The sequence below is a fragment of the Otolemur garnettii genome, unplaced genomic scaffold, assembly GCF_000181295.1.
Source record: "Otolemur garnettii isolate 467f Iridium unplaced genomic scaffold, OtoGar3 scaffold00138, whole genome shotgun sequence".
In the NCBI taxonomy this organism is placed as follows: domain Eukaryota; kingdom Metazoa; phylum Chordata; class Mammalia; order Primates; family Galagidae; genus Otolemur; species Otolemur garnettii.
This window is the reverse complement of record NW_003852533.1, coordinates 1,070,252-1,086,049: the sequence shown is the minus strand read 5'-3', so window position 1 is coordinate 1,086,049 and position 15,798 is coordinate 1,070,252. Positions and strand designations below refer to the sequence as shown.

Sequence of the window (15,798 nt, the reverse complement as noted above, 5' to 3'; positions counted from 1 at the left end):
TCCCTCAAAGAAATTATACATTTGTTCACTTTAATAAATGACTCATATGCATGTAAAAACATAATGGATTTTATTAGGAAAATAAGGATGAAAATGTCCCATACTTAACCAATAAAAATTGAGTTTTAACAATGTGATAGAATTATAGCTTTTCCTACAATCACAATGAACTAATGAATTAGAAGTTGGGATTATAATGGATGCTATATACATACATACGTCCATATGTATGGATGTGTAAAATTTTTTGTGTGTGTGAAAAAGGAGAACCAATGTTCTAAAGTGATTCTGTATGTGGCTTTTCTTCTCAGTTCAAAGTCACAGGGTTTCCAGTATCATTCCTGCTTGGATTCCACCCAATTATTTAACACAGCAAACAAATTACTGTGAGAGTTGTAATCAGGCGTGTCCCACCTGTGGCCGGTGGGCACATGTGGGTTACACAAGGACTGTTTTGCTTATTGGAGGTGTTGGATATTGCAGAAATTATGGACGGGCCTCTTTTTTGCTCACCAGGTTTCGTTAGTGTCGGTGTATTTAATGTGTGACCCAAGACAACTCTTTCTTTTCCAGTGTGCAGTGGAGAAGCCAAAGGCTGGGCATCCCTGAGTGCCATGAACTAATCCTTGGTCACATGACAGGAATCATTTGAAAGGCACTGTCTGAGGGGACCTCGGAAGCAAATCAGGGCCATGTGGTAGATGAACTCAAATCGGCAATAGTACGATTAGTTAAAACTGTAAAACCTGCATTATTTAGTTTTGATGCCTTGTTTTAAATTTCAACTAATTACAGTTGTTTTTTAAAAAAACAAATTCTTTTCTTTCTTTCAGAAAGCCTCTACTATTATCAAGTTAAAGCAGAACTGCTTTGTTATTATACATGCTTTAGAATTTTTAAATATACAGAAACATTTTGAAAGCAAACTCTTAACTCAAATAGTAAGTTCACAAAGTCTAAATATTTTGCTTTGGATATTTTGATTTCTAAATATTCCAGGTCTCCTATTGTGACTTTGACTGAAGTAACAAAACCTTCTTATAAAATTGGTGGCATCACCTTCTAATAAACGTTCTTCTCAACCTCATTAAGTGACTTCAGGTCTTTTAGATACAAACGGTTGAGTTAGTGAACATGTTCAGATAAAATCACTAAGTGAAGTCCATACTCTATTACATCTCTTTGTCATAGTATTCTTTTTATTTTCAGAGCTGGTGAGGGGAGATACCTGGTTTGCCAGGGATTCCAATGAATTAGAGCTACAGGCAAAACGCTTCACAGCTGGGAGGAGTTTAGCTATCTGGACAACTCCTGGACTAGTGGAATGAGAGGTCTGAATATTGGCTCCAGAACAAGATCTTTTTGTTACTCCTTCATGGTAAGGAAATGTACATTTCCTGGGTCAGAATTCTCTTTCTTCGTTTGGGATTTTCTTTTTCTCAACCCATTTCCACTATTCATTCATTTTTGACTAATCCTCTAATACTACACTGAAGTTTTGCTCTTTGCCGAGGTTGATCAAACTGAGCCTAAGACCCTTGGTCTGAGCGCTCGTGCATGCGGCCTTAAACCAGCCCCGGGTCTCACCAAACCCGGAGGGATGTGACCTTCCAGGGTCAAGCTCTTAAATTCCTGGGACTATCCTGAAGTTCCTTTAGCAAGAGCTTTGCTTACGTAGGGCTGCAGGGCAATCCCGCCTGCAAATCCATGAGAGGGTGTAATTTGTAAAAATGCAAAATCCCTGAGACCATGGGCCTTTCCCTTTCTTTGTGGGAAAGTGGAGTCCTTCCTCCCAGTGGTGTGCGGACTCGGCTGTCCTCTAGAGGGAGACACAGTCCAGCTTTTGCGCCAGTATCCGCCTTCCCTCATTTTTTACTGTCTCTTTCTTCTGCAGGAGCGTCGTTTGCTCTCGGCAGCGGCTGCGGGGTGACAGAGCTGGCTGTCGCGAGGGAGACGCAGGGAGGCGACGCTGCCTGGTCCTGCCATCCCGTTTCTCTGCTTAACTCGCGCTGGAGTGTCCGGACTGCTCTCTCCCTGCTTTCTGTCTGCACTGCCTCCCCGGAGAGCCAGGCTGGGTAGACAGGGGACTCTGCCCTTTACTGTGACTTTCTAAGCGCTTGCTCGCCGTCAGTGTCTTCCGACAGCACCGCGCCGGGGCGGGACGCGGAGAGGCGGCTGTAGTTGCTGAACCGCTTCTTTCTCTCTGGAGATTTGGATTCGTTTCCGCGGGCCCCTCCTCCGCTCCCTTCCTTCTCCCCTCCCGCCTTCACCGAGGTGACTGGCGACACCTGCTCGCCCGTGTTCGATATCGGAAACTCCCACCTTCTCGGTGGTGACGGAGCCAGGGGACTGGTGACGGGGGACAGCGGCGGGCTTCCTTTCCTCCGGCCCACGATGCCGAGCGGGGCGGCGGGTGGGCTGCGCGGGGCCGGGGCCGCGGCGCTCGGAGGCGGGATCGAGCGGCCGCAGCTGGCCCGGAGCGGCTGCTAAGTGGACGCTAGTCGACGGCGCCGAGGCTCGGAGAGGACGCCGGCGGGGACCTGTCTGCCCAGCGCGGGAACAGGGGCACCGCGACCGAGGAACCGGGAGACCTCGGGGCTCAGCGCCGCTCCCGCGCCGGAGAGCGGGCCCTGCGGGAGCCGGGGCTGAAGGCGCGGCGCGGGCTGCCGTCCTGGCGGGGACCGCTCGGGGCAGCCGCCCTTTCCCAGAGCGCAGGGGGCGGCAGAGAGGGACGGAGGACGCGTGTGCGTGAGAGGGACGCCGCGCGGCGGGTGGAAAGTCCCGGCTCGGCGCTGCGGGCGGCCAAGTCGGATGGAGTGAGCGCGGCAGTCGCAGCGCGGCCGCCTGAACCGGGACCCGCAGTCGGCGGGGCTGAGCGCACCGGCGAGGACGCGGCGGCCGCGGGCGCTGCCCCGGCTCCGGGACTGGCGACCTTTTCTCGGTCCACGCATCTTTGATTACTTGGACACTGGGGACTCAGGAGAGGCGACGAGAGATCGGGCGCGCGCGCTCCACCCTCCGCACCTGCTTCGAGGGGGTTCCGATGTGGATGTCGAGAGATTCCTGAACGCTCTGCGCCCTCGGAGGAGCGAACGCGCGCGCGCACCCGCACGCCTCGGCGAGCGCACCGCCCGGCCTGGGTTCCCTATGCCCCTGGATGGTGAGGCGGATCGGCGTCTCGGGAGCGATGCGAGCGCGGTGAGGCCGGCGCCGGCCCGCGGAAGCTGCAGGAGCGTCGCGAGGTGTTGCCGCCACCCGGGAGCGGGGCTGCAGGTAGGTGCGCGTCGCGCCCGGGGCCCCCGTGGGCACAGTGTCCCCTCCCCTCCCTGGGGGGGCCCAGGGCTGTAGGGGGCTCGGCCTGGGAGCACGACAGGAGGGTGAGGCCGGCCCAGCCGCCCGCGTCCCCGTCGCCCGGGTCGGGGTAGGGCGGGGAGGGGCCGCCGAGAGGGTCGGAGCGGCCACCGGAGGCGCCGGGAGCCCTTCCTGCCCCAGGTCTCTCCACACAGCAGGGGACCGGCCGAGGATTAGAGTGGGTTTTACTTTGATTTCTCCCCCGGACCGATTCGGGCTGGTAACCATCTGGACTCCTTTAGGAGTTGGGGGTTGCACTCTGGAGGGTCGATGGCGTGTGCACGGTCGCCTTCCTGAGATCTCTACTTTACGTCCACTTCGGATTAGTTAATGCTCAGGCCTGTCTGCAGAGCGTGGGCGTTTCAGTCAGACTATTGATTTCCCCATCTCTAACTATTTTCATAAAGAATCATTTTGATAAGTTCCTGAGCCTCTTTTACTTAAAGGTTGGTTTACATTTGGGAACGGACGCTTTGAAATGAAGCTTTTACCTGTAAAAGGCAGACGAGAGAGCCTTGGGGAAGGAGCCTCTGACGACCAGCGTTCAGCAAAAGAACCGCTTTGGAAAACTAATGGTTTTTCATTTCTTTAGGGATAGATGTCTCTTTTTCTGCCCTATTGCTTTGCTAACCCTTCCCCCTTCCATTCTGGAAGGCTGGTGACTGCTTTGAAGTGTTCTAGGCTACCGGTCTTCACTGATCAGGGGGAACGTGTTACTCGCAGAAACTGCCTTTGCAAAGGAAAGTTTGAGATCCATCGCCCGATTTCTAGAGCTGTAGGTTGAGCTGTCCAGCCCGCACTTGGAAGGACGGCCGGTAGGTGCTGGCGGAGCCCTGGGTAGCCTGGTCGGCAACCCTCTTCTCCACCAGCGTTAAACAATTGCCCGAAGCGTTTGGAATCCAGTGTGCAGACGTGTTACCTCAGCGGCTGCCTCTCTCCGCCTTGTGCTGGCTGAGTTTGGCTTGTGGCAGTAAGGCAGAAAACACCCTCGTTCTGTGAGTGTGAAATCTCCTCTTGAATTTTACAAAATTGTTGGTGAAAAAAAAACCCCACCTCAAATCTGTATGCAACCTTTTCTCTAACAGTGCCCTAAAGCACTCGGTACTCAGGGTCCTTCACTCCGGGCAAGACGCATTTCAGTGACTATCGACTGGATGATAATTATCTGGTTCCTGTCCTCTCAACTAGATTGTCTTAGACATCAGCATTCGGACTGTTACCAATTAACGCTCTAGAACTGCTCTATTCCGCAGTATAAGTTAAGACAAACGAGTAATTAATTTAAGATTTCATGTGTAAAGTGCTAAACCAAAATAACTAGCAAAGGAGATTAGAAACCAGAGTATTAAGATTATTTGCATTTACTCCAGCTCTGTCTGTTTGCAAATGTACTCTCAGACTGGTGAATCATTTGCAGTTTCAAAATTGGCACCTTAGCAGCCTGTATTTTAAATAACTGATTCAATGTGTTTAATTCGTCCCTTTCCCTCCTTTATTCTGTTGTGAATCTCATCCTGAGTCAATTGTTTGGGTTGAGCTTTTTAGAATTCTCATTTTTAAAGCCATCGGTAACCAGACTGGAGCTTATTTTATTTTCATTTTTCTAATTTTCAATGGAAACCATTGGGTTGTGTTATTTGTGGGTAGTGTAAGACTCTGAGGTCAGTGCCACTGCCAGCTGAATACGTAGGCACAGGTAGTCTTTTAAAAGCCAAACACCATTTTAATGGGTTGCTGTATTCAAATGGGCATTTTTTTAGATTAAAATCTTGATCCATTCCTTGCCTTTAAAAATGTAGTGTAGTGCTGCGATATGTGTCTCTTAAGGAAGAACCAGACTCCTTGGCATTGAAGACAAGGCTACAGGTTAGGCTGGAGCAGAATTAGGGTTTCTGAGCGTGTGTGATTTTGAATTAGAAAAATATTAGCTATTTTAGCAGTGATAAGTTGGGGGAATGAAGCTTCATTGAGATGCCTGTGGATCTGGGTCAAAATAGATGCCTAATGCTTAGAGACTGCATTGTAGTATTAACTAAGCATCAAGTTATAAAACATGATGACATGGCTATAAAAAGATCTAGTTTTAGACATAGCCATTTTTCCTTTTTAAAAATTTATCAAATGATGAAACTTAGGGTGTGTTAGAAATTTTATAAAAATTATTTCATACCTTATCAGAAAATTTCAGTAGTCCTAGTTCCTAGATCCAGTATCTTCAGTATAGTACCTTGATGACCATTTAAACATGTATCTTTGTATTAAAAATACACATTTTGGGGTTGATTTAGTACTAATTGTGGGTTATGGATTACCCTGTAAGGAAAGGTAAGATGTGTCTCTCCAGCCTTTCCCAGACATTTAACTCAGCTCCTAAGAAAAAGTACTGTCAGATTGTGCCCAAGTTTAGCTGTGGCTGCAATTTGATGAACATATCTGTGGATGAACTCTCGAATGCATGTCCCAAACACGAACATTCCCAAGTGTCATCAGTTATTTCTAACATATTTGAAAAGATGAGACAACCGGAGTGCAAACAGTCCAGCGCCCCTGCTTTACTCCTGCAGTATTTTATTAGGGACGCCTCATTAAGTCACATTATTCTGCAGCTGTTTTGTTCACTGAAGATTGAAGTAAAAATAAGGGACTTTGTGCAATGCAGTTTTGTTTTCTTGATGAAAAATAATAAGTTGAAGTAAAATAAGCCTTCTACATGGTCCCCTTTGATCTATGCCCGACATTTACAAATGCAATTCATCAACCTGTTATTAGTAGGGCTCCATCAAATCAGCGAGAAGAAATGCGTTAGCATGACCACTGCTGATGTGAAGGCCAACCCAGCTGGACGGGCCTCACGTCTGCTCCATGTGCTTGTACAGTATTTTAGGTGATGCATCTTGCTTTTCAGCCACTGAGTTTATAATACCATGCGATGTGATGAATTTGCCATTTTGTCTGAAAATTCTTTGGTTAACTTTATTTTGGTTAACTTAGAGCATATCAAACTAATTACCCGTTGTAAGAGAAGGTAGGCTTTTACACTGAGTTACCACGAGTCTTTTTAGAGAACACTTTTAGTTCAGGGTTGGAACATAGTCTGAAACAGGAGACGGACAGGAGGGCGTGGCAGACAGACCTAGAAGTTAGTTTCTGTGTTTTAGTTGTCGTTGATCATTGACTTACTGGGTAATTTTCAGAAGGTCTGATTTTATCCATTTAGCACAGTGATTCGATGTCCTTGTCAATGAAATAAAGGTCACAATCTTGTCTTCTGCTTGTTCTTACAGAAGTTTTGGAGGAATGTTGAGACTTACTGGCATGTGGAGAAAGTAGTATTTAAATATATTTCTCTGTAGTATTTACTTGTCAGTATAATCTCTTAGGCTGGAGCAGAATTAGGGTTTCTGAGCATGTGTGATTTTGAATTAGAAAAATATTAGCTATTTTAGCAGTGATAAGTTGGGGAATGAAGCTTCATTGAGATGCCTATGGATCGGGGTCACACGTATACATATGCTTTTAATGACACCCATGTAAGATACTGGTTTTGTGTTAAAGGGAGGGGCAAGAACAACTTTGTAAAAAGCATTTTCTAAATATTTATGTAAATATATATATATCATGTATATTTTTACGTACGTAGCTTTTCACTATACTGCACTATGTGAACTTCAGTACAACTGTATGCATTGAATTTCACTGTTTGTACCACTGTTACATACAGTCTGTTTTTCTCTTCCTTTTTATTTTTTGAGATACTTGCTAGACTACTTATGCAAAAACAGAAACAAACAAAAACCCCCAAACATAAATTTTCCTTCTGTAGGGACACTTTGGGATGTGTTTATTGACAGCACAACTGGGAATTTCAGCATATTCTGAAAACTGAATTTTTCTGTGTGCTGTCTTTATTAAATACCTTCCTCTACAATCAAAAAACACAAACAATGCATTACATTGGAATACACTACTCTGTTTTATAAATGACATTTGCAGAATTTCCAGACGTGTATTGATGTTATACTCTAAATTCATCTTAGATTTCTAAAACCCACCTACTCCTAGTGTGTATACTGCATGGATGTGTTGGGTTTCAGTCTGGGCTATGGTGGTAGGCAAGCTTGTCAGTGGACCGTTCAGGCGTCCTCAAACTACAGCCCGTGGGCCCCATGCAGCCCGCCTCAGACATTTATCCAGCCAGCCAGGTGTTTTTGCCGCCACTGCCTGTCCTGCTTAGTAGCTGACTAGTCCCGGGGCCTGCAGTCCGGCCCTCTAATGGTCTGAGGGACAGTGAACTAGCCCCCTGTTTAAAAAGTTTGAGGACCCCTGGTTTAGACAATTGATTGGTATTGCCATTGGAAAATATGACTTCTAGTTTGCTTGGGCATCATGTGAAAAGTATCAGCTATAAGGAGAAGATTCCCTTTTGTTCATAGCGATTCACATGGGTATGAGATGGATAGCTGAGAAATCAAAGCATATAAGTTGATATCAGATAAAGCCCTTTTAATCACTTCCTTCAGTCTTCTGAGTTACTCCATAGCAGCTGTAATTGTTTAATGATTTTCCCTGAATGGCCAGCTAGCAAAGGTACATCTCCCTTTCCCTAGCAAGAGCACAAATGTAGTCATTCAATTAAATTTATATTTACATTTCTTCTTTTATACGGTGGTTTTATGCGGTAGATTTTGGAAACTCTTTACAGAGAGATTCAATAATGTGATAATGGTGCATTCTAGCAATTACAGTGATGGTCTGAATTTAGTCCTGTGATAAAACGACGACAACCAGCCAAACGCCTCTCCCTGTGCTGTGTAAAGATAACTCTCCACACGAAGCTTGGAAAGTTCGAAGTAGCTTTTGATGAATGCAAAGTTGGTTTTACTGCATATTTTTATATTTTTACTTTTCCCCCTCCTGCTATGAACCAGTCACTCTATAATTGCACGCATGTGAAGGGGCAGCTGTGTTGCCCTTTAAAGGTCATGCAAAGATTCTAAACCTTTCAATTTGCAGTGTTAATTGCCTATGGCCTCCCGTCGTTGCCTATGGAGCTTTCTTTTGAGCTTAATAATACAGAACAACATTTTGGCTTTCTTTTGGTTATGCAGCTCTTTATATTCTACCCTATGAAAGTATCTGGAGTCGCACTAGAACAGAAGATTTCGGAAAGGTGTGTTTGTGCTTTGAAATTAGTTTCCGAGCCAGAATAGCCTGGACTATGAGGAGACAAAATTCTTTCTGGTACAAAATCACTGAGCATTGAAAATTAGTTATCTCTGTCTGAAAACCTCTGCCATGGTTTTATTTGGTTTTGGGATGAGTTTTTTTCTTTCTTTTTAAGACATTTTTCTTGGAGATTCCAATGAGAATTGTGTGCAGATATTCCAGGAAGGAACAGGCCTGCTCTCTGCAAATGATATCGTGCCCTCATGTCAGTAACACATTTGCTCTGTTATCAAAAAGACCATCTATAAAATAAAAAAACACAAAGTGTGTTATTTGTGCTGGTTTGCTTTTTTTGGCTTCATATTCATTTTATATGTGGATTGGAGTAAGGAAAGGTAGGTGACTAAAGAAGGATTATGTAGTCATGGGGATCTCAATAACAAACCCTTGACCCGGTGATAGAGCACAGAGTGGTAAAATGCAGTACAGCTTCTGTGGGCTGACCTCCCCAGGGACTGTCACAAACTGGCCAACAGTATGGTCAACATAAGGAACTAGGCCTGCTGTACTGGTACACACACGTGGTGCATGTCCAACCTATGAAAATTAGGCCAATCAGGAGGTGGTCAATATAGGGAGAGGGGTCCTATTGGATTATAGAAAAATAATATATATATTTATATTCTTATCTGTATTAACATATGGACAATTGCAAACTCGCAAAAGCCCTGCCTAGCATGGTTTTATTTAGGTAGAAAACCGTGATTATTATTACTGTTTCTTTATTAGTTTAGTCTTACCTGGTTATAGGTATACAGTGAATGGCACACTCAAACTTTTTGGTGCTGGAGTGTTCAGAAAATATCTTCTTGGAAATGGCAATGAGACAAATCAGTTACTGTGACCTGGTCCTGCTTTTGTTTGTATTTTCTTCAGAAAGTACAACTGAGTTGAATTGAATGAAATAGCTCTAACTTTAGTTTTTTTTTTTTTTACAATGTACGAAGAGAAAAGAGGCCCACATTACAGTGATGCTGACCCAAGGCCAAGGGGAGCGTGAAGGGCACTGAAATCTCATACTTCATAAAATAGAGGCCTTATTTTGAGAAGCTTTTGGGAAGCTTAAAGTTCAAGGAAAATGTCTAACTTTTTTTTAGGTTTAGTTCTTGGAATGTTTCCTACTAAGATGTGTGTTTGGCATTCTTGTAGACCCCTTCAGACTGATGGTTGATAGGTTTATAAATATACATCCAGAATTGCGTCAAAATTTAGACTTTTCTATTTGAAGACATACTTGCTCCTTACAACATTTGTTGAGTAGCTAAAATTCATTAGCTTGCTGTTTGGGTTAGTAGGTAAACGTTGGAACTTGCTATTATAAACCCAGTGTGGTATAGTGGTAAGAGCTGTGGAAAGGCTTTTGTAGATTTTATAATAAATAACCATGTGACCACAAGAAAATCGCTTTGTTTCTCTGTGCCTCAGTTTCTAAGCCTCATATTTTCTTCAGTGCAATTTTAAAGGCAATAAAAATATATTACTTCCATGTGTCAAGACCTACTGTGTACCATGGCATGGAAGTACAGTAATATAGCTGGCTCCTTTTGCCTTACGGAGCTTATGTTTCAGTTAGGAAGTCAAGGAGAATCTAGCACATGCTCTGTGGAGTAACCTGTGAGTCCCCCTCCCCCCCCGCCCCCAAATGCTTTTCAATAACTAATCTGTAAGAATTGTGCAAGATCCTAGTTTTATAAGAACGGGTGGTTGTGATGATGATGACAGTAATGATGATTTCAGTAATGTCTAAAGATCATAGACCTGGGGAAATAAAATTGAATCAGTTTAAATCTTATAATTCCGTTAGTAAATGTGCTTAGTCTGCATGCTGCTGTTTTGTTGCAAAACAAGGCATGGGTCTCGGGCTTTCAGGGTTACAGTTCCGTGTCTTTGCCCTACTGCTGGTTTTCATAGGCTCTGAAATGAATTTAGTTTGATCAACCCAAGTAAAGCTACCCTGGCAAATGCGAATCATCTTTATACAAGGTAGCTGTAAAGGTCGTGTGCAATTTAAAATAGTGTGCAGTCTAAAATTGCATGCAAACTTTATGTCCTCCCTATATATTATATGATCATTAAATATATTTGTTTAAAATATGTGTATGAATTTGAGCAATTATAATCCTTGGAAAAGGATTTATTTGTTCAAGAAGTATTGTTGGGCAGTGTCATAGTTTGGGCAGTGTCATAGTTTGGGCAGCTACAACACAAATACCATCGACTGAGTGACTTAAACAACAAACACTTCTCCCAGTTCTGGGGTCTTGCTAGAAATTCCAATATCAAGGCACCAGCACATCTGTCTGGTCAAGGCCATCTTCCTGGCTTGCAGGTGGCTGCCTCCTCACTGGGTCCTGGGGGGTGGGGGAGAGAGAGAGACAAAGAGAAAGATCACTTTTCTTCTTATAAGAGTATGATCATGTTCAGGAGGGTTTCTCTTTCATGACCTAATTACCTCCCAAAGGCCCCACCTCCAAATACCATCATGTTGGAGATTTAGGCTTCAAATAGATAAATTTTGGGAAGACATAAACATTCAGTCTATAATGAGCACTGTCTAGATGCTTGGGGGGTGTCTTGGTAAACAGAAATGGTAGATGTACTGGAAATATAGGTATTTAAATTAATGCAAATATTTGGGCCAGGTTCCATAGTTCCACAAGGCCTTACATTAGCGCCCCTCAAACTTCTACAGGCACAGATCACTTGCAGGGATTTTGTGAAAATGCAGGCTCTGAAATAGATCCTGGGATTCCACTTTTCTAATGAGCTCCCCGGTGAAGCTAACACTGTTGGCCCGTGGACAAGTTTTCCGTGATTTTCCCTGCGTTCAGAAAGGTGGGAAGTCTCCACCATCCACCCCGGGCAGGTTTTCCCCTGCACCTGGCCACTCACTGTGAATGCTTTTCTCTTTACCTCCTTCATCTGAGCCCCGTTTCTGTGTTTTGCTTAGTTTTATAGCCTTCTGTTTAGAGAACGTATTTTACCCCCAAAGCATAATCAGAAATTGTCTGCTCATCACATATTAATGCAAATTTGGTTTACTTCCCACAGTTTGAAAAAGTAGGCTGGTTTATTTGAAAGCAAGGGCATTATGCTACACCTTGATACATTCTAGCAAACAAGGTCAATTTTAGCTCTTCAAATCATTTCTGAAATTTCAACAGTAATTTATTCCTTTTAGGGCTTCAATGTAAAAATTTTGGCCACAGTATCAAGACTTTTGTTCCACTTGAGTAGCTATTAGGAGTGAGGGGAGGATGGAGCTGGAGAAGGAAGGCATTTTCTTTGCGAGGTTGTTGGGTTCACAACTTGAAGGTGAATATCTCTACTTTTTGTAAAAAATTTCGCCCTGCTAATTTAAATAATTTCCCCAAAGTGGTCTCTTTAGGATTGAAGAGACCTAACCCTTATAATGTGGAAAGTTTGAACTTCCTGTATTCATATATTAGTAGCATTTTTTTTTTCCTAAACCAGTTTTGCTGACGTCAGAAGATGTCACGCATATAGCTTAGGCGGATGACTCTATTCTACTGCCCAGTGATGCCATGGGCCTCACGTCACAGCTCAGGTCACTGGGTTAAATATGTTGTCCTGAGTTTTGTCAGTAACGTGGAAGTTCTCGTGTTTCCTGCTGCTGATGTATCTCAGTTACAAACTGAGATTAGACTTAGACACAGCAGTCTGAGGGAGCGAAGCCATTGGTTTTCTTTTAAGTTGTATGATTGATACAGTTTGCAATAGTCATGCTATTAAATCTTACTCAATTTTTTTCTTCTACGTGCTTAGAATTTTCTGCTATACGAAATAGCTTTCCTTATAGCTAAGTAGTGATACGAATTGGTTTGCTGCATCTGTTAGATTAGCAGCGCTGTGAGGCTGACCTGTGTATATCTTAATTCTGTTGATTCCCAGTGCTGAGCATAATGCCCAGCACATAGTAGGTGCTTTACTTAGTAAAGTACCACTTCATGGAAAGGTGATCAGTAGTTGCACATTCGTAGGGTATGTGGGGACCAGGAGAGGGGTGGGGTGGGGGGTGGGTCTGTAAAAAGGAGAGGAGGCCAGTCCAGGGATGGGGAAGGCTTGATCACAAAAGGGCAGGCAAAGAGCTGAGTGGAGACTGACCAGGAGCCAGCTCAGCTTCCACATGGTTTCAATGCTTTTATCCCCTCTAATCAGGGGAGGTGAATGTGGGAAGGGGTTCCCAGTAGGAGTCCTCCTTTCTGGGAGGGACTAATTTTTGCCCTCAGAGCAATCTAGAAGATACTTCCTTAACTGGTCTCAAGCTGGGGCCAGAATAAAAGTGACTCTTCTCTTGTTTCCCAGGAAGGCCTGTGTGAGGCACTCCGGTGGGTGGGCAGGGGCTTGCTGTGATCAGGGAATTTGGGTTCTCACCTGCTTTTCCCACTAGCTGTCTCCCAGAATGGCTGTGCTCTTGTCAGGGCCATGAGGATTTTTTTTTTTTTGTATGTATTTTTGTATGTTTCTTCAATGTGTGAGGAATTGTCCCTTATTCGAATTGTGTGTGTGAGAGAGGTAGAGAGACAGAGAGATGTAGAGAGAGAGAGATAGAGAGAGGGAGAGATGGATGGAGAGAGGCCATTTATTCTGACCTAGTCTAGGCAAAAGATCAAGGACAAAAATAAATTAAGCATCCTAACTGAAATTCCAATTCTTTCTATAATTTATGGTAACCTGGAGATTTAGAGACTACATATGCTTATGATCCTCCTGTTGTATAAATTAAATAATATTTGTCAATGTCAAATTTAAGTGTGTTAATCACATCTGGAATATATTTTGATTGCTTCTTGTCAATAACTTGACTCATTCATTAGGGAATTTAAAGCCATTTTTTCTTATGTACATAATTACCATTTTCATAATCTATCACGAACCAGACTTGCCTTTTTATTTTATGCCATCAGAAACACTGTGACAGCATTGTTTGCAACTTTGATATTAAAATTACTTGCTATTCTAAATACTGTTTAGTACAGACAGTATGCATTCAAATATTTATTGATTTTATTTTAGTCCTCTGGATTAAGTAAAGCTTTTAAATGCTTACTGTCCTAGAAAATTTTATAAATTAAAACTCTGACTATACTTGATTGTTGATAAAACCCATGTATTTAATAAAATCTAAAACAGGTCAATTCATTAGATCATAAAAACTTCTAGTTGAATAATTCTTTTTCACATTTATTTTAAAGGATTGCAGGATGACTGTTCTATATTAGCCTTCCTGTATATTTAAAGGCTTTTTCCAAACTCTTGAATATGATATATTCATGTTTGAAGTGTAACACTTGCTTCTGGGACTCTGGGCTGTGAGTTGGGGACGGTGAGGAAACTCCAGTGGAGAAAGGCGGAACGGGGAGTGCCAGAGGCTGAGCTGAACTCAAAGCTTGCTTCTCCATGGACCTCTCAGGATGCTAACTACCCTTTTATTCTGTAATATCTTTTCAAGGATGTTTAAAAAGGGATCATTCTTGGAAGGCAATGTCTCCCCGTGGATTACAGGGAAGATCTGCTTACTGTCCAGTGTATTAAAAATAATCTCTCCCTTCTGGACACAGGGCAGGTCTGCTGTAGTCTGTGATAAAAGGTCTGAGTTCCCTGAGTTCTGGATTCCTCAGCTAGAGACAGACCAACATTGTGCAGCATTCACGTGGCTCCTCTGTGTGGCATCTGTGGTATATGGGGAGAAAAACTGGCTCACGTGGTTTTATGCTTCCTATCGTGCAATGAATGATCAAAAGTCTCATGTCTTTGGCCAGTATGAGATATGGTGGACTAACTCATGAATTTGTGAGTAAGGTAAAAATCTCAGACCCTTCGTGATTCTTGATATCCCAGCAAAGGAAACCTGTGTATCACTTTCTGTCCCAGCAAAGGAAACCTGTGTTTCTTTTCTTTCCTTCCTTCTTCCCCTCCCTCTCTCCTTCTCTTCCTTCCTTCCTTTTTCTTTCTCCCCTCCCCTCCCCTCCCCTCCCCTCTCCTTCCCTTCCCTTCCCTTCCCCCCCCTTCCCCCCTCCCTTTTCCTTTCTTGAGAGGGTCTCACTCTGTTGCTCTGGGTAGAGCGCCATAGTATCATAGCTCATAGCAACCTCAAACTCTTGGGCTCAAGTGATCCTCCTGCCTCAGCTTCCTGAGTAGTTGGGACTATAGGCATCTGTCACAATGCCCAGCTAATTTTTTCTTTTTTTAAAGTAGAGATGGGATCTCAGTCTTGCTCAGGCTGGTCTCGAGCTCCTGAGCTGAAGCAATCTACCCACTTCGGCCTCCCAGCGTTTTGGGATTACAGATGTGAGCCACTGTGTCCAGCTGAAACCTGTGTTTCTTTGCTTAGTTTGTCTACTCGAGTAGCCACCCTAAGTAAAACTGCCACAGAAACGAGTGACCTTTTATACTGAGGTCAGGCTTTTAGTACTGCCCGTGGTGGCCTCTCTTGAGCTCACATTCCTTTCACAGTTGGAAAGGTTCTTTGGTGGCAGTACAGGGCACAGATTCCATGGGGGCGGTGTGTGTGTGTGTGTGTGTGTGTGACTAGTGAGAGAGCTGTTTCTGACATTCTGGTGAGAAGTGACCATAGTTTGGTGAAAAGAGATGGAAGAAAAGATGACAAGAAGGGGCAGTTCAGAGGGAGGAGATTGGACTGACTGGTCTTGAGAGGGGATGTGTGGGATGGGAGAGAAAAGAGCCAGGAATGGGGTCTGGCTCAGATGCTTGGTCCTGCTGAAAGAGTTAGATCCTCAGAGCCACTGTGCTCTTCCTAGAGGAAAATAATTGGGCTGATTTTAAGCATTTTGAATTTGAGATGCCCTTGAGATACTCAGAAGAAAATGTAAGTGAGTGCTGCTAATTTTGGGTTTGGAGTTTAGGACAGAATTATGGCTTAAAGATACAAGTTTGGGAGTCATCAGCGTCCTGAGTATTTGTTGAAACCTTCTGAATGGATGAGATCTCCTAGGAAGAGAGCCCTGGGGGGAAATAACAGTATAAAAGAACTTGAGTTTGGTTTAAATGTCAAGGAAAAGTCACCTTTCTCTCCAACTTTTTGCCCAGCTTGCAGCAACTTGGCCTCAAACACCACGGAGTCCACTTTCCCAGTAAAAACATGCTGCCAGAGAAACATGCTACCCCCAGATGGTAGCAGGGGGAGAGCCGGGAGGAGAGTGGGGGGTGCCTGGGAGGGAGAGCTGGGAGGGGGAGAGC

The 15,798-nt window shown here is 44.0% G+C and overlaps 1 protein-coding gene across 1 annotated transcript in view; it reads left to right on the top strand.

The window, feature by feature from the left end:
* The first annotated feature begins 3,137 nt into the window (after positions 1-3,137).
* The window catches only part of FAM19A2 (family with sequence similarity 19 member A2, C-C motif chemokine like), a 453,820-nt gene continuing 441,159 nt past the window's right edge, over positions 3,138-15,798 (top strand). The window contains exon 1 of the mRNA XM_012810581.1: positions 3,138-3,273. The gene's annotated coding sequence lies outside the window, so the exon portion shown is untranslated. The remainder of the gene's footprint in view (positions 3,274-15,798) is intronic.